The sequence below is a fragment of the Lepeophtheirus salmonis genome, chromosome 5 (assembly GCF_016086655.4).
Source record: "Lepeophtheirus salmonis chromosome 5, UVic_Lsal_1.4, whole genome shotgun sequence".
NCBI lineage: Eukaryota > Metazoa > Arthropoda > Copepoda > Siphonostomatoida > Caligidae > Lepeophtheirus > Lepeophtheirus salmonis.
In genome coordinates, this window is record NC_052135.2 from 4,213,394 (window position 1) to 4,238,754 (window position 25,361).

At 31.5% G+C, this 25,361-nt stretch overlaps 1 long non-coding RNA gene across 2 annotated transcripts in view; it reads right to left on the bottom strand.

Moving 5' to 3' along the window:
- Positions 1–25,361, bottom strand: part of LOC139905291 (uncharacterized) — a 55,039-nt gene that overhangs the window by 22,139 nt on the left and 7,539 nt on the right. The window contains exon 3 of one of the 2 annotated variants that reach the window (XR_011779926.1): positions 6,929–7,103. The exons of the other annotated variant lie outside the window; for it this stretch is intronic. This is a non-coding gene — a long non-coding RNA (uncharacterized lncRNA). Of the gene's footprint in view, positions 1–6,928; positions 7,104–25,361 lie in introns of those variants that run through there. 2 annotated transcript variants of the gene reach the window in all.

The following is a 25,361-nucleotide window of genomic DNA, read 5'->3' on the forward strand; positions in this document are numbered from 1 at the left end:
GTCCTTGACTGCCATTGGAGGACAAAGAGTTGTTCCTTTGGGGATGTCGTTTCTCGATATCATCATTGATGGGAAGAACTACTTCTGGATTTTTATGTAGTAGACAAGGCTTTTCAAATTTGGTAGTAGATTTTTACAAAGTCACGATTTCAGCATTTACGTTACTAGTGGCTCCTTCTTCAAAAGACCAGCGTGCTAACCTTGAGCAAGAGTTCACGAAGCATTTCCCTTTGCTTTTCTCTTCCTGGGATTCTCACACACCTGTTTGAGTCCCCCCCTCCCTGTTTTGCTAGGGATCAGAGACTCAGTGGACCAAAATTGGCTTTTCTGAAGGAAGAAGTGGAAAGCTTCTGGAGCTTGGCGTTCTTCGAGAGGCCTCATTCTCATCGGCAGTGCATATTGTACAGAAGCCAAGAGGAGGATTCCAGCTCTGTGGGGGCTTTCGTCGCCTGAATTGCATCTCTGAGCTGAATCGCTATCCCCTTCCAGTATTAGGGACTATCCTATCAAGGTCAGTAAGCTGGATTTATGCCAGGCATACTATCATATCTCTGTAGATGTTCAATACACTCACAAGACAGCAATTATTACTCCAATTGGCCTCTTAGAGTATACTCGCATGACTGTTGGGCTCAAAAATGCAGCACATTCTTTCCAAAGGTTGTAGGATTCCTTATTCAGAAATGTGAAGGGAGTTTTTTTTTTTTTTTACTAGGACAATATCATAATCGCGTCCAATTCCAGAGAGAAACATCGAGGGTTACTCTTTAAAGTGCTATAAAAGCCCAAATAAGCAGGTCTCTATCTCTCGGAAGATAAATGTATTTTGGTGTAAACTATTTACTACTAAAGATTTCCAGGGCCACTATATCTCCACAGAGGGAATTAAACCTCCTTGAAATATAGTCGAGGCTATTCGAGTCTTAGCTCCTCTCACGTCCCGTAAAGAACTTCAGGCCTTTTTTTTTTTTGGGGGGGAGGTTCATACCAGGCCTCATTCACAACTCAGGAGCCATACATCCTCTATTGTAAAAGCATGCCAAATTTGAATGAGAGTAAAAGGAGCAGGAAGCCTTTCATAAAATTTAAAATTTCTGAACGGACTCTCTTGCCCTTTCGAGAGAACAGTGCCCCTTTAGAACTGACAATGGACGCGTCGTTAATTAGGATGGGAGCTTCTTTGGGACAATAGACAGGAACTGCTTGGACACAATTAGTTTTTGGTCCAAATTGTTGACTCCTGCGCAATACAAGTATTTGGCAATTGAGAGTGAGCTGCTCACAATCAATGAGGCCCAGGCAACTTTCTGCAGGTAACTGGAAAGGGTTGACATAAGGTCATCGGTGCGACATTGGTTCAGTGGACCGTTTGAAGCCTGCTTTTGGTGTTCATGACATTCTCCCTTCTTCAAAAACTAATTTTAGATTCTCTACCAAGAATTTTACCATTCATTTTAAAAACAACAGCAACTTTATTTTACGGTTTTATTTCAATATTGTCATTTTACGCTTTTATATGAATGCTCTCATTTATCAGTGTTCAATATTTGCATGTTCCAATTTATCAATGTTTTTAATTGACTGGTTTTTTTAAGCTTGGCGTAGAATCTAATAGGGGGATCACTGAAGGACCTCTTATTTAACTCTTGTTTATACAGTGCTAATATGTCTCATAGAAAGACTCTAATAAAGATTCATTGAAGTAAGATAACCAACTTATATAGACTTCTTCATATATGTATACATAAATACGATACGATGTAGCAACATGCTTCAGCCAATTTAATGTATTGATGTTGTGCTACACACTAAATTAACGTTTTTTTAACAGCGATTTAAGCTTAATTATAGATTTAGAAAAATCCAAAGACTTGACTAAGTCCACTTTTCATGTTAACATATCTCAATGTACTATCTATGACCTTGTTAAATCAGTGTCAACTCATTAAATTAAATTTTACCAACTAATAACCATATAGACAATCTTGTGGCAATCCATCCACAATAATTCTTTCCTATGGCCATTATTATTCCATAAACTAAATAAGCAGACAAGATAAATATTACCTTGCGACAAAATATTTGTATTTGATTAACTGTGACCAAGAAAACCATACTCCATAAACCGTCTGTACACAAAATTACTTGTAATCTAAAGCATACTCTTTTGATCAAATAACACCAACTAGGAACTTATGTCTTTCAAAAAAATATGAGATGTGCGTAAAACCACAAATAAAAATTATGGTATGCCTGTATTGATATTTTAAATCACATTCATAACAAACGTTTTTATTTGAATACCTTTTTTAAAGTATTTAGTTCATTTATTTAAGTGATTTTACGAAAAGTTCTGTGAAATTGAATTTTGGTGGATACTAATATCAATATGCTCATATATGATGAACGTTATTAAAAATTGTTTTTCATTTTTAGAATATATTATTTGTTCCAAAAGAATCCCTTAATCTTACACCCCTTCACAAAAGACACAAAAATTGCATAATGCCAATTTGAATAGTTATTAAACAAGTGAGTTTTTCCCCATCAATTCAAGATTTTAATATTATGGATTCCATGATGTTGCTTATTCTTCAAAATAGAGTCTCTGCATTTTTCCTAAGGAGTTTGGAAGACTTGAAAGGTTAATTTCGTGATTTATTTGAGCTTCTTTTTATAAAATGGCGTGAGATTCATACAAACTATTACTAAACACAATTAAAGCTGTTTTCAAGACACAAGGAGACAATTTGAAATGAAATTTCACATATCTACGGTAGATGCTGATTTTTTTTTTTTTTTTCCAAAGCATTTTAAATGATGAGAACAATAAATAAACTAAATTACGGGTTGGTCCATTGAAATCTGAACAGTTACTAATTCAATCATTAAAGAAGGTTAAGTTATTAAAATTAATTCATATTTCGACATATTAAGCATAAATAAATAGTTGCAAAACAAACTTAGCTCTCTAGCCACTGTCTACGTCCTCAGCAAGATTGAAACTTTTGTGAGGACGAAAGGTTTTGTTAAAGAAAAACAGAGTTAAAGAAAACAACCCAGGCCAATCCCCTCAAGTCCACGTGGACCATGAAAGAGATATCAGGGTTGTACACTAGACTCTACAGAGAGCTATAAAAAAAGTGGGTGGAAAGATCCATGTTAGGGTGTATTGGCCACTTTTGGCACCACAAAGAAAAAAACCCATCTCTACTGTTGCATGTTGAGGTTAAAGCATGCAGCAGTGTCTTTTATCTAAACACCGAAGCCCTCAAAGCCACTATCACCCAGTACTGGGTTGTAATGACAGTGGACTACATCTGCAGCGGGTGCCAAGCATTCTGCCGTCATGTGAAAGCCATCATTTCTGCTAAGGGTGGCTACATTAATGATTCAGAGAGCTCAGACACACATCTATTTTTAGTAATTATTTTGTCGAAATTATATTTTAAATCAATAAAAACTTTTTATTTTGTTTAAGTTTAAAATTTAAACTTTTCAGATTTAAATGGACCACAATGTAAGTTCACGAAGGAAAAATTCAACTTAATATTAATATGACAAATAATTAATAACTTCATCTTCAGCGGATAAAAGAATTATAAAAGACAAAGCGAAACGAGAAATACGGGAGGTAGAAGATAAAAATCGGTCGACGGGGCTAGAGATCTGATAAGGATATTACTATGTGATTGAACATAGCCAAGAAGAGAGGATTTCAAGCCAATTCTAATAGAAATTTTTTGAAAACACAATATTCTAAGCCGTGTCTGCTTTTTGGTCAACCCGAATAGTCAATGGCATAGCCACAAACCAATTTTTTTACAGGTTCTACATCACATTCATTATAAAGATGTAATGATCACTCGTGCGATCGATTCAGAAAGAGCAGACCCTCTCATTTTAATTCCATAATTAATTATATCATTAGATAAAAATATAAATCGAGAAAAAATGGACTCTCTTTGTATTATTTTCTACCCTACAAAACATATCACCACCCTTTGACAGAAAAATTAAATTTTTTACAAATCACAAAATCACTATTTTTTTCATTACAATAGTCACGAAAAAGAATAAACGAAAGGATGGAAAAACTTTCAAAACGTGACAATGTCAAGTTTTAACTTTTTTTTTTTTTTTTTGAAATGAAGAGCTAGTAAATAAATTTAACACCAGCACCATTTGTATTTGTAACTTTCTTTCTGTCCTACATATATTTCTATTGTTTTATTTAAGATAATGGAAAATTGGCTCTATTTTGTAAAATATATTAATTATCGAAGAGAATAGAACTGTTGCCAAATGTTCATTTATTTAATGGACAGTATATGTTCACATATATATTTAAAATTAATAATAATTTATATATCTATATATATATATACAATATTTACGAGGAACGTTAATTAATCATGTACCCAAAATGATTATGTTTTATATCCATTCAATTTGTATAGTTCGTTATTTATTCATTAAACACGTTGTTTTTTTCCATTTGCTGTCATCATAGGAAACAATACATTCAAAAAACTCATTGAATGCATATTGAAGAAATGTTCAATGTGATTTAGCACGCCATTTTGGGATAGAAATAATGAATATTTTTGCATTGTCACTCATACTTTTAAGGAAAATAGCAATACACACATTTCTAATCGGTGATTATTATGTATAAACAAAAAGTACCTACATGATTATCTTTCAAACTGTTTTTCTTTTAATGCAGTTGAATTATGACTTGAAGACATAGTGTGATTTTTTTTCACATTGTACATACAAATATATTCCTTCTCCATTCTTATCTTATTAAGGTTTCAACTAGAGAGTCATTTCTCAGTTGAGCATAACCACAATTATTATTGTACGTGTTATATATACCTTATAAGACATTTTTTATGCAGGATTAAATCAGTGGAGGTTTGGTTTTTTGTTTCAAGATCCATTTAATAGGACGAACCTTCAAGTTCAAAAAATAAAAAACTGTTATTAGTTCAATACACCGGTAATTTCAAATACTAAATAACAGTAGAACAAAACTAATGAGTGGTTTGCAATAAATTAACATCCCTGTTTATCTCCCTCGCCTCTCAAAGTACTTGGTCCTAATAAAAGAAAATAATAAGAACTAGTAGTAATAATTAATAAAATCCAGCTCCTAAAGCCCTTCTCGTCAAAATAGTTAAAAATATACAAATTAAAACGATCGTAATATTTTAAATTTTCTATATAAAAAGGCCAGACGTTTTTAGGACTTTGCCTGTCATTCGGTTGAAATATATTTTACATAAAATTTTCGTTAGGACAGAGTTTGCTTTTAGGCGAGTATTTGATGTAAGCGGGCATAGCCACAAGCCAAACTTATTTCTTAATTTCTATGCCATACTCCTTTTCTATTTTTGTTTGCACAATTTTATCACAGGTTCAATTCTACTACATTTGTACAACAAATAGATGGAGGATACAAAACAATTTCACAGATAGAGCAGAGTTTATAAGCATCAATATCTCTAAATGTATTAGTGAAGATTATGGAGGTTGCAAAACGATACCTCAACTATTTTTCCTTGGAGTTGGTGAAGGGATTCCTTCAGACGGATTTCAATCTAAATTTTCCAATGTCAGAGTTACACCGACCAAGATTCTGGAGACGTCTGAAAAACTAACAGGACCGGAGGGTTAACAATAAGCTTTTTCTCTTCCGTTTGTTGTGAGAAAATTATCAGAATTAAAACCCCAAAACGTACCCAGCTGCGCTCTGGAAACAATTCAGCAGTTCGAATTTACGTTTGTAAAGAGTATTAATATTAATTGGCTCATTATCACATAGAAGAGGAAGTGCTTCGACCAGGAAGAATTCCATCATGAAGACAACCTCTTCCAGTAGAGCTCACGGGGTAGGTAAAGCTCTTAAAAGCTCTGTTGAACCCATGGGTAGTCTTTCCTCTAACTGACATCCTGGATTTCCTTTAAAATACATTTTTATCCTCATCACCCCTAAATCCTGGCTCATTCTTATTCCTTGAACCACGGAAGTTGAAAGACAACCACTGCATTTCGATATTGCGCAGTCCAACATTCAACCAATTACTTATGTCTGGAGTTTTTCTTTCGATTTATATGGTTTGTTTTCGTTCCATACGAATTGGATTACCAAAACCTCAACTTTTTCCTGCAATTTGTAACTAAATGGAACAAATTATAGAAGATGTATTTTTTTGGTAGTATATTGACATTCCAGACAGTGACTTTGTCTAAAACATTTAGTCCAATGTTTTGGTAAAATTTCTTACACTTCTTGAGTTTATTTATAGTTTCACTCGTATTATCTTTTAGGCTCTCCTCCTCGGTGAAAGCCACATGTATTCCTAATAGCTTAGATGAGGATGCGTTTTGGAAGTTGGGGTATTCTCCCCGCGTTGAGTCCTTTTTTGATGTTATAATGTTTGACTTTTCAATATTAATCGAAAGACCCAATACATTTTTAAACTTTTCCATCACTCTCAGAAGATCCCCCATCGACTTGTGAATGTTCATTGGTTCACTTGATAGGAATATTGTAAAATCGTCAGCGTATAATAGTTATTTGACCTCTCTGTCTCGATCTTTGTATCCTCTTATTGATATTGATATCTTAATATAGACTTTTTATTACAATGAGGAATAGAGTTGGTGCTAGAATGTCGCCCTGTATTACTCATCTCCTGATGTCGATTTTTTGATTACATCCTGTTATGTCTATATAGCTAAAGCTCTTCCACATAGTACACGATATCAGATTTAATAAATTGTCAGGAATTTTATATTTTATATGTTGCTCGAGGATGAATTGGTATGAGACGCTATCAAATACCTTTTCAAAGTCTAAAAATATTTCATATTTAAATATTGTTTTATTTAAACTAAAAATATTGCGGATTAATTTATCATTTTTTTATTACATTCAATAATTGCGTCTTGAACACTCCTCTAGATATCATCAAAAAGCCTATTTTTCACAAATGAAAAATTTAATTTAATGTTCACATAAGTATTTTAAAAGATGTGTTTAAGATTGATATTAAAAGAATTGAAAGCTTTTCGATTTGTTTCTCCCCTGATACCTGAAAAAATAAAACAATCGGTAAAACTTACAAAAGAATATATATACATAAAAAGGGTATTTTTCAATGAAAAAAAATATAAAATATTATTGAAAATACTGACATTTTTCGACAAACAAATATTGCATTTTTTTAATTTATGCTTTACATCAAGTTACCTTCAATAAGTACACCATAACACACTTTATGTGGGTATTTGCATCTATTTCTAACTAAATACTTTCATGAAAAATAGTATACACTATATACATGTATACAACATAGCCATATACATGCCTTGACAAGTTTTCCAAGAAAAACTCATAATAAGTTTAAAATTATATATAGTTGGAGAAAAATAATATAATTGCAAAAATAATTTTATGGAAACATCAAAGTCTTTTAACATTTAAGCATATATGTTTAAATGGCCCCTTTATGGAAATATTAATATTAAGTTGAATTTTTCCTATGTTGGTTTATTTAAAAAATAATAATAATTTACTCGTAGTTACTTTTTTCCAATTTGATACCTGAAAAAATAAAACACTCAGAAAAATCAAATATATATATATATAAAGGGTCTTTTTTATTGAAAAAATATTATGTAAAATCCTGATATTTTTTCGACAAACAAATATTGCATTTTTTTAATTTATGCTTTACATCAAGTTACCTTCAATAAGTACACTATAACACACTTTATCTGGGTATTTGCATCTATTTCTAACTAAATACTTTCATGAAAAATAGTATACACTGTATACATGTATACAACATAGCCATATACATGCCTTCACAAGTTTTTCAAGAAAAACTCATAATAAGTTTTAAATTATATATAGTTGGAGAAAAAATATTATAATTGTAAAAATAATTTTGTGGAAACTTCAAAGTGTTTTAACATTTAAACTTTTTTTACCATGAATCTAATAAAATTACTGGAGTATAACAAGATTAAACTATTAATATTTAAAAGCATTAATTTATTTTTGAATATTCTACATATTTCAGAACGGGGTTTCACAGGAAACAAAAAAATTACCTATCATGTGTTTGAGCATCAATGTTGCCCCATGTAAACATAAATTCTTTTGATATAATTAATTTGTCTAGGATCCCTTTTTCTACATAAAGTTTGCTTTATGAAGTAAAATAATTCTTTTGCAGGTTTCAAATAAAATCTTTACCTATTTCAAGAAATAACTCTGTGTTTCATGTAATATATTCCAAAAGTTAAATCCGTAACTTCTAGAGCACGATAAACCTTGTGCAAACTTTTATTTTGTAAGAAATAGACGAAAAAATGATTAAATTCCTTATGAAAAGGCAAAAAGTGAGCTAATATTTTATTTTTTATTCTGTATAAGTTTGTGTGTTATAATGTAGATGACGTAAATGTTAAATATACTGCAATATCCACTATAAAGGGTGTACGAGTTATCTATGTTGCAACTTTGGTGCGCTGTCTTGAGCAAACCCAGGCACTAAGGCAGTTATTATTATTTTATTTTTTTGTATGAAAGTTTGTTTAATGTTGCTCAGGTTGGAAAAAAAATAGAATCAATTGACAAATTTGTTGTCCCAAATATTTGGAAACGGCACAAAACCATCTTTGGAATCCGTAATGTCAGCACGGATTTGCAAATATTCGAACAATGGAACGCAGTGAGACGTTTGTTCTCAAGGTTTGGATGGAGTTTGAGGCCTCTGAATGTGATTTTGAGGCAACAGCTGAAGAAAAAGGGCTCCAAGATAATTTTGACGACACTATCTTGCCGTTTTTGAGTATATGGTGCGATCCAATAGCAAACCAACCGAATCCCTGCAACATCAATGACGAATTTATCAGTCGGATCAAGGAGGAATTACAGGATTTGCAGTTGAACCAATTGGCAAGTGTCTGCTTGCTTTTTTGGCCTCGTATAGAGACTGTAATTGAGGCTGGAGATATTTTTATTGATTAAAATAATTTAGAATTCATCAAGGTTGCATAATCTAGTTTTATTTTTTTGTTTGATGACTGGTTGGAGAGAAAATTGCTTTCATACATAAACCTTTTCGAACAAATGGGGATTGGAGCCAGGTTAGAGTATCCCATACACATTCATTTTAATTCAAGGATTTAAATTTACAAGGTACAACTTTTGGGATGTCTATTCTCATTATTTGATTTCCGTGACACTGCTTAATTTAAAGTGCGTTAAAAAAAATTATAGACAATTTATCTACCAAGGAGTCTTACTCACGTCTACAAACTTGTTAACTTGTCACCATTGGTCAATATAGCTGCATTTGGTTCACCTTTTATTTACAATTTTTTCTCGTAACTTAGCATAGGAAACTCCGATTTCAATGTGAAGCACCTTGTTTGAATGCCTTGTTATTATTTTTTTATCATAATGGACTTTTAAAATTTTATTCAACGCAACCTTTTATAAATTATGTTTTAAATGGATTGTAAAAAAACAACTTTTTGGATACTAATGTAATCGGAGTGAACAGTGCAAGTAATACCTTTCTGAAGTCCTTATTTCTCGTCTTAAGTTTCAGCTCGATAGATCATATTTAATGATTACAGCACGTAATTGAATTTTGAACCCCTTAATGATAAAAAATTCACGGGTACACTGTATAAGTTTTCTCTAACGTAATTCTTTCTGTTTCTGTCTTTATATTAAGCAGAAGGTTAATCATAACTTTTTAATAATATGAAAATAACTTTGCAGGCAAGGTGACGCAATTAATATACTATTGAAGTAGGTGGACAGGGATCTCACCTTGTAAGTTGATGGAAGGTCTTATTATATGGAGATGGTTGTAAGTTTGTATTTTATGGATTTTTAAGAGGGGAAAGACTCTCAGTCAATCCGTGGACTGAGTGATGAGGTCGGAGAAGATAACCATTCAATGTGTAAGGCACTTTTTCTTGTATCTTGGCTAGTGTTGGATCAATCTCAAGGACTACAGTCTTATCAGTAGGGACCTTTTAAAATTTGTCAGTCCTTATTGGTCTTTTATGGGCCAAATGGGCTAAAAAGCCCAGGTTTAACAAAGGAAAAACATTTTTTTTCTTTTAAAATAGTTTTTTTAAACTATTATTCCTTTATATTCGCTTTTTTCCCCTAAAACAGTTGTTATACCATTACTTGAATGGTATCTTTTTCTATCAAGAAGGAGTGTAAAATTAAACGTTGTTTTGGATACAAAACAAGGGGTGTCGCACTTAGCGCAACAGCGTACAAACTAAAGAACACACTGTCATGAAATTGTGACAACCGTCTTTTGAAGGTTTAGTACTTACTGAAACCTAGTACTAAGAAAAAGCCCATCTATTTGGGAGGCCTGGAACTTTTCAGAATATTGTGTTTGAGATAGAAAGAGTAAGTATAACGTACTGGCAAACGTAATCAGTGTACCCAAATCAACTTCATCCTAATCTCACAGGCCAATCAGAAGTTTGTTCCCAATTTATGTGACGTCATTTGAAAGATCCTTTTAAGAATTTAAAAATAAAGTATGATTGACCTTTGTGGACCTTAAGGTTTCAAGAAATTACACATTTCTGTGTGTAAGGATAAATATTCGATTTTTTTTAAACACACTGTATTGCTTTAAAATGGGTGATCATACACATTTAAAAAAAATAAGTGCATTTTTTTTATCTTTTTGTCAATACTTACATATGCAAAGAGATACTATTTGATAAATGATAAAAATAAATAAAGAAATGGCATTAAAAAAATAACTTTGAAAGATTTAACAATATTAAAATATTTTTTAATAAAAATAATCCATTTTTTTTGCATGACAAGTATTTCAATTGAAATCAATAATACACATATCATAATTAAAATTGTAATGTTTATGATATTGAAATACATTTTAACTCTTTTCATGGAAAAGGTAATTGTTTTTAGTTTTGTTATTTTGTGTAATTATTTTATTGCAGATAGTTATATTTAATTTTGGTAAGGCTTAATTAATTTATATCAATGATTTAAATTGAGATTTAAGTATTTGCTGATTTTTTTACTATTAAATTCTGGATAATTATTATATTAATACTTAATATAATTATCTATCTAACTACCAATTTAACAGTTAAAATTAAAGCTTAATATCCCTCTTTATTCAATAATAATTAATATTACTATGTAATCCAAAAATTATTTGGGAACCCTTTCACTTATTATCAGCCAATAATGGCTACATCCTCACCCGACATGAAAAAATCAGAAGAGAAGGAATAATACTGCATTGTTTGTGCCTTGGCTATTGAAAATTCAAAACAAATCTTCTTCCTATTTCCGTCCATGCAGCAAAAAATTAAAGAAGTAGATGTGGTGATATAGCAACAATGGAAATGCAGAATCAAGAAAAGTTCAAAATAAAAGGCCTGATATATTAAAAATATAGTCAATCTTATACGTGACAATAACTAATAAAAAGCCAATATCTGAAGGGTCGGAAAAGATGGTAAAGAGATAAATATCAATGATGGAGAGTTTGAACATGAATATAATTTATATATGAACAACTAGAAGGGACTATATTTTAATATTACTCCGTGTTTATTAGATACGTAGGCTGCTATATATATTTCTGGCCTAGGCTACACTAAGTGTTGCCAGGTGTAATTTGACATTTTGGTAAGTTTGACATTTTTGTAGCATAATCGTACTGAGAATGTTTTGACGTACGATCATCATTTGTGTTGTTGAGAGTGACTTGAAAAAATTAATTCGGCAAAAAAATGGAATTAAGTCGTGAAAACTTTCGTGCGATCATTTTTCACATCTTTCGACGTGGACTATCACGACAAGAGTGCATTGATGAACTTAAATCTTGGCGATAAAGCACCATCCTATAGCACTGTGAAAAAATGGTTTAATGAATTCAATCGTGGCCGACTCTCCCTCAAAAACGAATACCGTGAAGGTCGTCCAAAAACGGCCGTTTTGCCAGAGAACATTGATGCCGTGCATGAAGTGATAATGCAAGATCGTCATGTGACATACCGTGAGATAGAGGCATCCTTGGGCATTTACTCCACCATCATACATTCGATATTGCATGTACACCTGGCCGTAAAAAAGGTTTGTTCTCGTTGGATCCCGCTCAATTTGGCAATCGCTGAAAAGAAGACTCGTATCAATTGGTACAAATAAATGTTGAAAAAATACGTTCGCAGTGCTTCAAAAGACGTTTATAATATCGTTACAGTTGACGAATAATAGATCTATGCGTATAAATCCGAAACAAAATAACAATCGACCGTGTGGGCCTTCGAAGACGAGCCAAATCCAGCGGAAGTTGTTCGTGGAAGATGCACGTCGAATCAAATGGTCGCCTGTTTCTTCGGCAAATCTGGTCATGTGGCGACTGTTCCACTTGAGCATCGTAGAACGGTCAATTTTGAGTGGTACATCACAATTTGTTTGCATGAAGTCTTCGGAGAAATTTTGAAAAATGAACAAGAGAAGACGAATCATTTTTCCTCATGAGAATGTGAGCTCTTACACATAGGCTCAAACCAGCGCCTTTTTGACCGGCCAGAACGTCGAATTGATCGGTCATTCGCTGTACAGCCCTAACTTGGCACGCAATGACTTCTTTTTATTCCCACAGATCAAGATAAAAATGCGTGGTCAACGATTTTCGTGGCCAGAAGATGCTGTTGAACTGTTTAAAAACCATGTTTTGGAGGTGTATCAATCGGAGTGGAAAAAGAGCTTCTACAATTGGTTTGAGCGCATGCAAAAGTGTATAAATCATGCTGGAGAATACTTTGAAAAACAATAAAAACATTTTTGATGATAAATAGTCACATTTTCATTATTAGGGGAGATATATATATAAATCAGCCTACGTATGTACAGGGTGGGGATTTTAAATTCATTCAAATATGAAATAAAATTTATTACCCACAATATATTCACCAAATTAGCAAACTTTTGTTCTCACAGGAAAGGGGTACATTGTGAAGTCAATAACTCTAACCAAGCACCTCAAGTTTTAACCACAGCCTCCAACCTGGGTCAGAACCTGGCACAAGCCGTGATAAGGAAGTATTTCTCCATGTTAGCCACTACTTACAAGGAATAAAGAGTGGCATGTGCACGTTTCTTGATATCTCTCTCCCCACACATACCAGAACAAAGTGTACAAATCCAATGAGCTAGGAGGAAACATAAATGTATTAAAAATGTTAGTTTTTCATCAATAAATCCGGCTCCAATTAACCATTTAGAAAAACTGCTCAAATTTAAAACTCTATCATGATAAAAGATAAATTAACTATAATTTTAGCTCTCTAGCGTAATTATCGATGGAATTATTTCCATCCTTGTGAGTGAGCTCAGCATAGAGGAACATAATCATGGCCACACGACCTTAGAATTCTGAACGATTTTGTGATTTTCTTATCCAGATGAACACAATTTCATAAACATAGACTTCAGCGTTGCCAAGTTATTGAAGTATAAACTTGTTCCAGATTTAAAATCCTCACTATGTACTTTTTTGATGCAAACTGTCTAGGAATTAATTTTACTAGCAAAAATGCATTTTTCTAATACCCCTTTTAGTAAATTAATTTTTACCCTTTACGAAAAAAAACCGATTCTGACAATGCAAAAATAATAAAATCATCAAAATGTATTTGGTTCCATAAAGGAAATACCATTGAATAAATAAACATTTTTTGAGTATTAAAAAAATCTGTATTTTATTTGATTTATGTAAAAACTTGAATATTATGATTGATGCATGCAGATGTTACATACAATAAATAATACATTGAGAAAAAATATCATTTTTTTTTAACTTGAATCTATGGGGTAATGTAGTGCGTTTATGCATTTACTAAAATGTAAATGTCATATATGAAATCATATATCATTTTCATATGTTATGAACCTTTTTTAATTATATATACCTACTACACATATATTACCTATGTAGATTGCAATCATCCAACTATTGACATCGTATTTATAAGTATCTAGATAACTAAAAGTTCGTGAGGGCATGTAGGGTCTATGGCAACGTCAGATACCTCTACATAAAATTAAGTAAGGTGTGAATACGGAGATATTTCTTTTCTAAGTACTAATTATTATTTTGGAAGAGCTATTTATGGTTCAATCGTGATTAAAAACTTTTTTTATACGATGGTGGTTTGAAAAATTTCCAACCTAACAAATATAAAATATTTTATTTCTGATTTTATTTTCAACACGTCTTCCAGCGATGTCCCCATCTCTATAGCCTGTCCAAATAGTAATAGGCGTTTTTCTCTGTAAAATAATTTTTCACGAGACACTTTTTGTTTTTGGCTCAATTACTCCGAATTTGGATTGACTTACACGCGGCAAAATTTTAACACAAAAAACCTTTGTTATTGTTCTAATCTATTTAAAGGTTACACTTTCAAAAAAAAAAATTTAATGAAAGTTTGATACTCGATTTTGTCAATTTTCACAAAAACACTCTCATCAAATCACTTAAATACAGTTACATGATAACTGCTTTTACAAAATACCTAAAAACTTAGATTAGTAACTGTTAAAACATACACGATGTACATAACCAGCTTTTATTTAGGAGTACTGCCATCTTAACGTTGAGTTCGTAAATTTTCAGGCAAGCCTTGAATAACATACTGGGCTCTAAAAAGAAATCCGTGCCTTCTCTCGTATATACAAAAAAAAAACACCTAAGATTCGTAATTTTAAATGATTTTTATTTGAAATTAAATCAAGTGTCATTTTAGGTTATGTGTCTCGAAGTTTACTTGATATAATTAACCTCAGGGTCAACCATGGCCTCGATACTCCCTCTGAAGTGAGAACAAGCCTTGATGACGAAGTCTCTGGATATGGATGCGACGTGTTCCAAAATGGTCGCCACTAAACTTGGCTTAGTTGTATAGGGACGTATATTAGTGTGTGAATCAAAGTAGTACCAGACAAAATAATCCATCATAATAAGATTGCATCTTCTGGGGCAGGGTGGGGAGGGAGCAAATCTGGGCCGTTTGCATCTTGTCAGACTTGGATTTGATATCTTTGTTAACACATCCCCTAACTGTCTTGTAACTGACTTCAAGTTCCTTTCCAAATCAAACGAAGGATGGGGCGCACTTTCTTGATGAACTCCGGATCACTGACCTTCCTGGAGTCCTCAGGTGACCTCTGCAACCTAATTTTTTGAAATATTTTGTGTGTTCTTTGAACCCTCCCATTTATTTATTTTTGTTTACTGGATGTAACGACTTCTCAGTCTAGTTTTGTTAGAGAGGTCAGACTTCCTGAATTGTCCTTGATTATTAATTAGACATATAATTAATGCACATCTGGTGCCTCCTCTATGAACTGAATCTACTGTAGCTACGAGTAAAGCTATTTCATTGTGACGAAATTATAATATTTAATTTTAATAAAATTATATATTTATATTTAGTTTAGCAGCGGCGATAAACAAAGCCTATAAAGGTCAATGCTTATAAAATATAATAATTATCATTCATAATAAAAGTAAATCATTTAAAATACAAATATTATTTTATTTTTTTTAAATAACGTGACTGTACAAAGAAAAAAACAACAACACAAAGTAAACTCCAAACGTAAAGAATATACATATACATGTGACAAAAAAAATTTAACAAAAAAACGCTGGAAGTCAGCCTCACTTCCCTGGGGAAGGCAAATAGGTATTGTATTCCAAAGACTTGTCGATTTGTAAAAGAAACTATACTTAAAGATGCCAATTTTTGGTTTTGGTAGGTAGATGGTATTGAGAGTTGAGAATCTCGTTTTGTGGAAGAGATAGCCTTTATTGAGTATCCATGGTGGGGGAGATAGATTTAACTTTTTGTTTAAAATTCGGCAGAAAGTAATTGTATCTCTAATAGCACGTCTATGAGAAAAAGGGATGAGGTTTCTTCTCTTGATTTTGCATTCATAGATCTCGTTTTCTCCCAATTACCTAAAAAAAAGACACAAACCTGGCTTGTACCTGTTCTGAGACATAATCAATTACTTTCTTGAAGAAATCCAGATCTCCGAACTATACATTAAAATCGGGAGGACATAAAGTTTCAAAAGTTTTGCCATTAACGAAGGGTCACGAGTTTTGAAGCTTCTTTTAATATTTATCAAGTATCAATTGTCATTCCCTATAATGTAGTGTATATGCCTCTTAAATTTCACATCACGAGATATATAAATTGTAAATTCTTATGTCTAAGTATTCATTTACCGCCTAAAGACTTGGGTGGATGAACTCCATTCTAGAGAAAGGAAGCAGGACACATTTATTTAAATTTATACCAAAATAAGATCATAGTTTCAATTATTGATTGGTAATTTGAATGGCCAATGTTGTATTTTAAGATGAATAAATTAAAACTTGTACAATTTTCTGATAGAAGTTGCATCTTGTACATAGATTGCAACTTGAACCAAACATATACCTACGACGAGAGAACAACCAAATATTGTATCCTTGTCTTTTTGAAAACAGAGCATAAGTATCGTATAACTAGAGATATGATTTGGGTAAGAACACGAGGAGAAGTCAGGAGCGAGACAAATACGACTTATTAAATAATGGACAAAAAAAAAAAAGAGCACATGCAACAACCGTTTTTCCCTTTCTAATCACTGTACTAAGTTCGTTGTTCTTTTTCACGGATTTATTCCACGCGTATAGCTCATCACTTCGAGTATTTATAAAAAAATAATTAATTATGAAATAGCCATGACGTATCAAGTGAGACGTGAAAATCGAATGCTGACAACAAAGAACATTTGATATTTTTGTGTCAGCGAGGTATGCTGTGCTGAATATGAATAATATTTGGAATGCACCATACAATATAATTTAATTAAATATCATCAAATGATTTACAAAGATATATTCATGTATTAAATGATAAAATTATTTGCAAATTGATATACATAAGTGAGACATCTATTGATTGAGCCATCTACACCATTTATAGATACGAGTATATAGGCAATGTAATGATACTTGACTATAAGATAAATATTTATGTAAATGTAGCAAATATTCCAATATATTTATCTACTAAAAAAAGGAAGAAAAAAAAACGAACCAAGTTATATAAAAATTTCTATGTTTATAAAAACACGGATAAAAAGGATAATGGCCTTTTTTATGTTATTCGTTTCATTTTTAGTTTTTGTTATTGTTTATTTTTATTCCTCTTGAAACTTCTTCAATGCGCAACAATCTATGAATAATCTTGATTTTTTATTGGTTTGAGGAGGAAATATCTCAATACATATATCTTTCTACAAATATGAAAATACAATTTGAATCGTGAATTCTTATTATATATCACGAGTATACTGCTTCATTAGTAAGTTTTCAGACGTCAATGGACCACCCGGTAAGTGTAAGAAGTCCTTGTTTCGATAAGAGTTTTGTAACTTGATGATCGATATCGGGGTAAATCCTGCCTATTCATTTTGTAAGTTATAGAGTGTGCTTTGTGTTGATTTCCTTCATCTTCTAGTAGGTTATAGCTAATCTAACTAAATGTTGTCAGAGCTAAGCTGATCTTCTCCAAAACACTTCTCATATTGTCGGGTTCACAATGTTGGTTTTTTATGTCAGGATACCTGTAGGTCATATTTTCTACGATTATACACATTGAGTTGAAGAAAATAATTTATCCTAATTTCAAGTAAGCTACGTCGCTCCATAGCTTTGAAACTCTTGATTTATATTTATATAACATATTTAAAAACCAATATCCCACTTAATTTTTTTTTTAAGTATGGAGAAGCAAGGAAGGAATATTTTACTTGAAAAATAGTTTTTATGTCATGTGAAAGGACATATTGGAGCTAAATAAAGTATCATTAATCAAATGACGACTTTAAAATATAAACTTACCTCAGAAATTCGAGCATAAAGGCCATAACTGACCAATATATACATATATCTTATGTAGTATTGCTGAATTTAAACTTATAAATTAAAAAATAATCTGGGGATTTCTCATTGTGGGTATCTTAATTCAATACTGTTTTTGTGCTGACCCATTGTATTTGTACATTAAAAGTCATTGAGACATTCATATTGGGTTTGTGAATAATGGATTTACTGTCCTTGATATTTCATAAATAGAAGTAAAATGTTATCATATTGATATTGCAAATTGGTATTTCAATTACTTTTGTTTTTCGGACATCTCAATTATTGTACAGATATACATATTTGTCGATCGATTTGTCTAAGTATATTGTATCTATATTTAATAATTGATCGGTAGTACAAATATACATGGTTTAATTGTTTCATAATTGCTCAACAAATTGTAAATGTTATACTTGGTCATTCAGCAATCAAAAGGTCCTTTTTGATTTATTCCCTTCTATATACGACAATGTATACATTGATATTATTCTATGAAAAATATGGAGATATATAAATTTTTCCCCTGGGAATTTTCGCCTCCATGTATGTATTATGGTATAAATGAATCTCTGCGTTTATTTTTTTGGGCTTAAAATGGGGCTTCCTTCATTTGAAGTCCTTTACAATTCACATTTTTTTTATTTGGAATATTTTGAAATGAGGGCATTTCAACTCAATTTGGATGTATAGCATTCATATTAAATGAATGTTGTTTCTTATTATGATGAATTCGAACTGTTTTTTACTCGTGTACTTTAGATGAGGGAAATGAAAAAGAAAGAACACCAACCAATAAATTTGAATAAACACAGTAATACTGCTACTTCAACTTTTAAATATTTCATCACTCCAACTTTAGGTGATAACTCCATAAACCTGTCAGGGAGACAACCCCACTCTTGAAGGAATTGACCACAAATCTCTTGGATTGGTTCTTTTTTTCCCTGGCGAGATCAGCAGGAATGTTCCCTTGGTGCAGTACAGAATTGCCCCTATCGTCATGGCCCTCGGTGTCATATCCGCTAACTTCCTTCTCTCAGAGTAGGAATATGTATTTTTGCCGTAATAGATATATGAGGGTGAAAGTTCTCATTGCGAAAATTCCTGAGAACAAATATTATATGAATAAGAAATATTCAAATACAAGATGGATATTTAAGAATACTACAAAGACACATGTTTGAAATTGGAAGCATTTTCTGAGTAGTAAAGAAACTAATCAAAAATTAACGTTGTAGGTAATTCTGATAATTTGAAGACTTTTGAAGAGGAAAGCACCTCCATGATTATAGTAATTCATTAAATTAGCTGCGAGTTAATCTCTGTGCCAAACCAAAATATATTCAGCAATTATTTTGATTTCGATCCTCAATTCTACTTTGAGTCCAAAAAAACTTAAATTTATAACTCATCAGCGTTACTCTCCGTCATTCATGAGGACAGTCACTCAAAATTACACTCTATACTTATGTAGATGTTCTCACCTCAAGAAAATGATAACAACTTTATACATAAAAACACAGTCTAAGTTGACAACACTAATAAAACCTAAACGCTAAAAAATGCCCAAGGTTTACAACTCTATTTCTATATTTGTACATAGGTTGTTTTATAAAAACTGACCATTAATGATGTTTATTTCTCATATTCTCATATATTCCCAAGTTCCTGTTACCAAATTCTACTCCCGAAAAATTACTAACTTTCACAACAATTTTGTTATTGATTAATGCTTTATTTTCTAACTACAAAAGAGTATCTGGTAAGAGAGCATGCATAAAGTTCAAAGTTAAATAACTTCTTTAACATATTCTTACTTATTAACACAAAAAGTAAGAACCTATTGAGAAGCCATTGGTTATAACAATTTAATTGATATGATACATGAATGAAGTGTTGAATTTACATAATTCTCAGACCCTTTAAATAAGTTCAATTCAGTCTAAAATTTATTTAGACAGATTTTCTGAGCAAATATACGTTTGAATATTTCACCCCTTTGTACTGAAACACCAAAACGTACAATATTGTTCTTTGAGTAAATTACTAACAAATGCCATTCCTAAATAACCTTTACATGAAGGAAGTATCTTAGTTCATGTTCTATGCCTATAAACTATGAGTGACATATTTGAATTGATTGTTTAAAAAAATCATGAACAATCTATCTATAAAGTTTGTGCAAATTAGGACATCTATAAACAATTCTGAAAGATAAGTGGATATCTATCTCTTGTTTGCAAATTTTTAAAAGTTGCGTCGTCTTCGGTTTAAGTAATCTATGTAGGTACATACATTAAATGCAATCGTCTTTAATTCGAGTCTCATTCTGTTGAATGCATTATAGATTAAAAATAGACTGAAGGTAACGTCAGCTTGTGTGTAGTTATGTCACGGTATACGTATGTTGTAAATTACATAAATTATTATACATTTTCTTGGATAACCAATATTATAACCAAAATGAACTGACATACCTTTAAAAACAACTGATTAAATTAACTTTTTTGTTATTTTCAATTTATGAATAACTTGTTGTGAGATTCGCGATCCAAGACTTATTTAGCTGAAGATTGTTAACCCAGATCATGGATATATTTTAACCGGTCTCTAACCGTGGATAAAAAAATTCAGTTTCACTCTATGAACATATTTTCTCCCTTTAGCAATTATGTTGATTGTATAGAAATGAAATACTATAAAATTTAATTTACGTCATTCTACGGATAATTTCAACATAGAAACACATAATATTCGTAATTTATAAATATAATCTGTCTTGACATAATTTTACATGAAACCAATCAGCACCGAACTCCTTTCAATGACAGAATAAGTTCAGTTTAACAAAAATTTGAACGCTCCTAGACAGGTCTAGAATTTCTGGACTGACCCCAACATTATTATTTATCTACTCAAAGTTGTAATAAAGCAAATCAGTTTATTATAACGAATGAATAAAAACCATTCTTGTTAAAATGCACTAAAATAGTACATTTTTCAATCAAATATAACTACATGTTTTTACCATTTTGTAATTGTATTTCAATCTAAGTAAGTAATATAAAAATTAGCAAACCATTTGCATAGGTGTCAAATATTTGTTTATTGATTTTTCTTTCATTAGAACACTGGTTCAGTTCTTTGGAAAAGCCTTCAAATTTTAAATACTGGGATTAAAGTATTCATTTTCAACTTTTTCCACTTTAATTCACAAAAAAAATATAGCAAAACCATTTGTAGTCACAACCCCTGACAGCGAATATCTTTGAGGAATAAAAGAAGTCAAAATTTCTTAATTAAATTGTGAAAATAGATAAAATTGGTCTAAAAGAAGTGGATTATCAAGTTGCATGTTTTATGTTATGGGATAGAGTATATCAAATTTCTTCTATTATGTTTTTGTTTATTTTATAAAAATGAAACATTTATTTTAAAGACTTTCTCTTTTAGAAATATTAGTCTCAAAAAGGACTAAATTTAATTTTTGAAAATTTATACACATTCTTTTTAAGGAGCTCAGTTATTTCTAATCTGCATATTTTTAAACCCTTGATTGTGGTTAAAACTATATGTATACAATATCATACTCATTTTAAATTATAACTATTAAATTTAAAAAAAACACTTTTACCTGAAATCTAATTTTAGAAATATGTAAAAATTTGAGAAATTAAAAAGGTATATATTAACAAATTACTGCTTAAATAACTTTATTTCTTGTTTATGCAATATAAGAGTCCGCAGCTTTTGAATAAACAATCTTATCTGGCCTTTGAAAATTGTTTAGGAGAAACAATTAAAAAATATACTTTTTAATAATTTATGTTATAATATAAATTAAAATATTTGGCCGATAGGACAAGTTTTATACATTAATGAACCCCACAATAAAACGAAAACTGAAAAATATACTTTTACAAACTATTCTAAATATGTTGAACATTATTGATAATCCAATTTTTTAAATTGGACTAGAAAGTAATTTTTATCCTACAGTAGCGAATTGTATCTATCAATTTTGCTATTGAATTAAACAAAATAGTTTTATAATAATTAAACTATGGTACAGGGTGCAATAACATAACTTCCTGTGTTATATTACGTGGAAATGAGGCTGTATAAGTAATAGCGGGGTAGGCAGGGTTTCATTCTAGAAGCAAGATTCTACAGGGTGGATCCTATCTTGTGGTACACTTAATTTAAATTTTAATAAATCTGAAATTTATTTATCCCTTGTCTTCAAGCTTGGAGAAAGATACGTTTTCGGGACTCAAAAATCCTTAGGTAATGTTTCTACTAATTTAAAAAGAAAACAAACAAAACTAGTAAAATGGAGAAAAAAAGGAGATAAACTTTGAAGCTTTTCTCTCACGCCATGCCCCTCATGGACTTATCCAAGGAGCTCAGCTGCAACACTGTTCATTTTGCCAGGAACTTATTAAGTGCAACCATGGACTTGGGCTTTGTGGCCAGCTCAGGGGAAGTCCGCTTTCCTATTTTTGTGGAGAGGAAGGAGCAGCTCAATGCAGCATATACCTACATCAAACTTTTGGATAAAAAAATGGTAGCTAGGGCCGGAGAAAAGTTCGGGTACATCCTTGTTTCCACTCAAAGTGAAGCTCCGCGTCATTGTACCGCTAAGACCCATGAATTCTTGAGAAACAACTTTTTATACTTTTGGTATATCAACACGTGACTGCCCTTATCTACAGACGCAAACTCTAGGGACTACTAAAATATTTAAGAGTCTGGAGGAGTGTCCAGCCTCTAGAGGCTTTCATTAAGAAGGAGTAAACCTAGCTCAAGTATGACAACTTTGTCAAGGCCTCGTATTGAGCATTATTAGAGCTGAGGGCTCAAATATCTTATAAAAGTTGTGCCAATCACTATTTTCAGATGATTTTGTTTAATAAATGACTCACAAAAACCCTCCTTTCAATTTTATTCTTGAAAAATTAAAAATTAGAAAATGTGTACCACTAGATAAGATCAACCCTGTAGAATTTCTTTAAAATACACTAAGTTGCTACTATGTGCTGGAATAATGAATAACGTACATTTGCAGTCGAAAATATATACTGCTAAAAAATGGATCGACGGCTTTCTAATGGAATTAAACTAGTTACGATTTAGCTTCTAAGTTTTTAATAGTGCGATATATTTTTGTGTGTTGGATCAAAGTGCACTCTTCTCAAATATTCCAAATGTCTTGATGGTTTTATATCTTCGTTTGAGAACACTATATCATGGAACAAGAAAATTAGATTTCATGACTCTCAAGGACTTCTTCTTCAAATAGTTGAAGAAATTAAAGATTACACAGGGAAACACCAAATTTTCACCAATGAAATTAAGCTAAGAATATAATTTATTTTTGAGCGCAAAATCCAAAACTGATCTCTCTGATTTTCTCTGGGATGTCAGGTTTCAGAAATATTTGAGATTATAGTCATTCGAGACTATTATCTTTCTGAGACATTTTTCATCATTAAGACAATCATCAAATTGAAGTATGATGAATAAAACTGATGTAAAAAGGTATTTTATTATTATAAGTGTTTTTATTGACTCTATATTCTCTTCTGAATCCGACATATTTCCATTTTTAGGATGAAAAAGAACTCTCTTCTAAAGATCCTCATAACTTATTCATCATTCATAGGGATAAGGAGTAATATAGCTCACTATATAGAAAAATATTCCATCTTTTATTATAAGAAATACCTATTTAAAAAATAAGAATTTAGTTCGATTTGGTATTTTTTAAGTGGTCCAATTTTTTAAGGGGGTGTACAAGCAAATATACAACATTATCTTATATTGCTTAAGATTTCAATTTCCTCATAATGACGTCATACCTCGTAATAAACATATACATAACATAATGCCGCACTTCGTACTAATTCAAATAAAATAATTATTAATTACTAATTAATTATATTTTGAATATTAAAATTCTCTACTCGTCATGAATGGATCTCTTTGTTTTTTCTATACTGGAATACCCTTTCATAATGAAGGAGTCCACTTTACTCTCTTATAAAGCCTTGTAGTTTTTCCCGGATGAATTTTCATCCCGTCATCCCTCGTAGAATACGGAGCTCCGAATACGACTATGAGCATCTCTTGAGATGAATGATCAAGTTAGAAGTATTTTCCTTTGGTCCTAATACTTGGAAAACATAAAAGTCCACTTCTTCAGGTATTCATGAATGAAGAACAATCTTCATCTTAGCCTTTAAAAATTGACAAAGTTAAATTGTAATTAAATTTCAAATTGCTGTATATTTTAGTTTTATGGCTATACCTTCTCTTTGTTTTAGTACATAATTAACAAATTAATTATAATATATTTCACATCTTGAGCATTTCGTCTGAATCTGAAAGTAAATGGATCCCGTCATGGTTTCAACTATTGAATATATTCATTGTTATATATGGATGGTAGATTCTCACCAAAGTAAAAAGTTGACTATATCCACGCATTTGCTATCTCCTCTGCGTTGGTGGCAGTGCCTAGAAGACTCCAGAGACCGTTGGTATCTTATGTCATACTGTTTATATCATTTATAAGTCAGTTAGAGCTAATACAGCCATGAAATACTAAAAAATCTGTAGTAATAATATGGCTAACTTCAGGCCTGCCTTCATATGGCACAAACACAACCTTGATTTTAACACTTTTGGTCGTTGTACCTCGTTTGGAAATATTCGAGAAAATGTATATTACACCTATTATCCAAATTTGGATTATCTTGACCTGCTTATGTGGTACGATATGGCCACTGGCCTCATAATTATATCCATAATGAAAGAAAAAAAAGTAAACAAATAATTAAATAACGACCCCTTAGAAAGAATAAAAAATGAAGACCAAATGAACACCGTTCATTTCATTTTTTTGCCGTTCATTCGTTCAAAAATGAGCGGAAAGCGTAAACGCCGTTCATTTTTCCGATCAATATCCAAGCCCGTTAGCCAGTCTCTCTCTAAGAACAACACTCCTAAAGCGCTGAACACTAAACCTACTGCTGCTTTAAGGAGGAAGACTACCCTAGGGCAACTATAGAATAGACAGCGAAAGGACTCTACTTCAATTTTACCAAAGGCTCAATATTTCCCAAATATTTTTTTGAAGTCTTAAGATTTGTAAATATGGACTCTGTAGCGAATTTATAGTGACAACACTTTTGTTTCGAGTTTGTGAAGTGATTTTGCAGAATACATCCCAAATTATTTTGAATAAGGTGATCGGAGATTATGCCTAACTGAATCAGACGTATTGTAATTAAATATCTCGGATTATTCTCCAGGACTCCT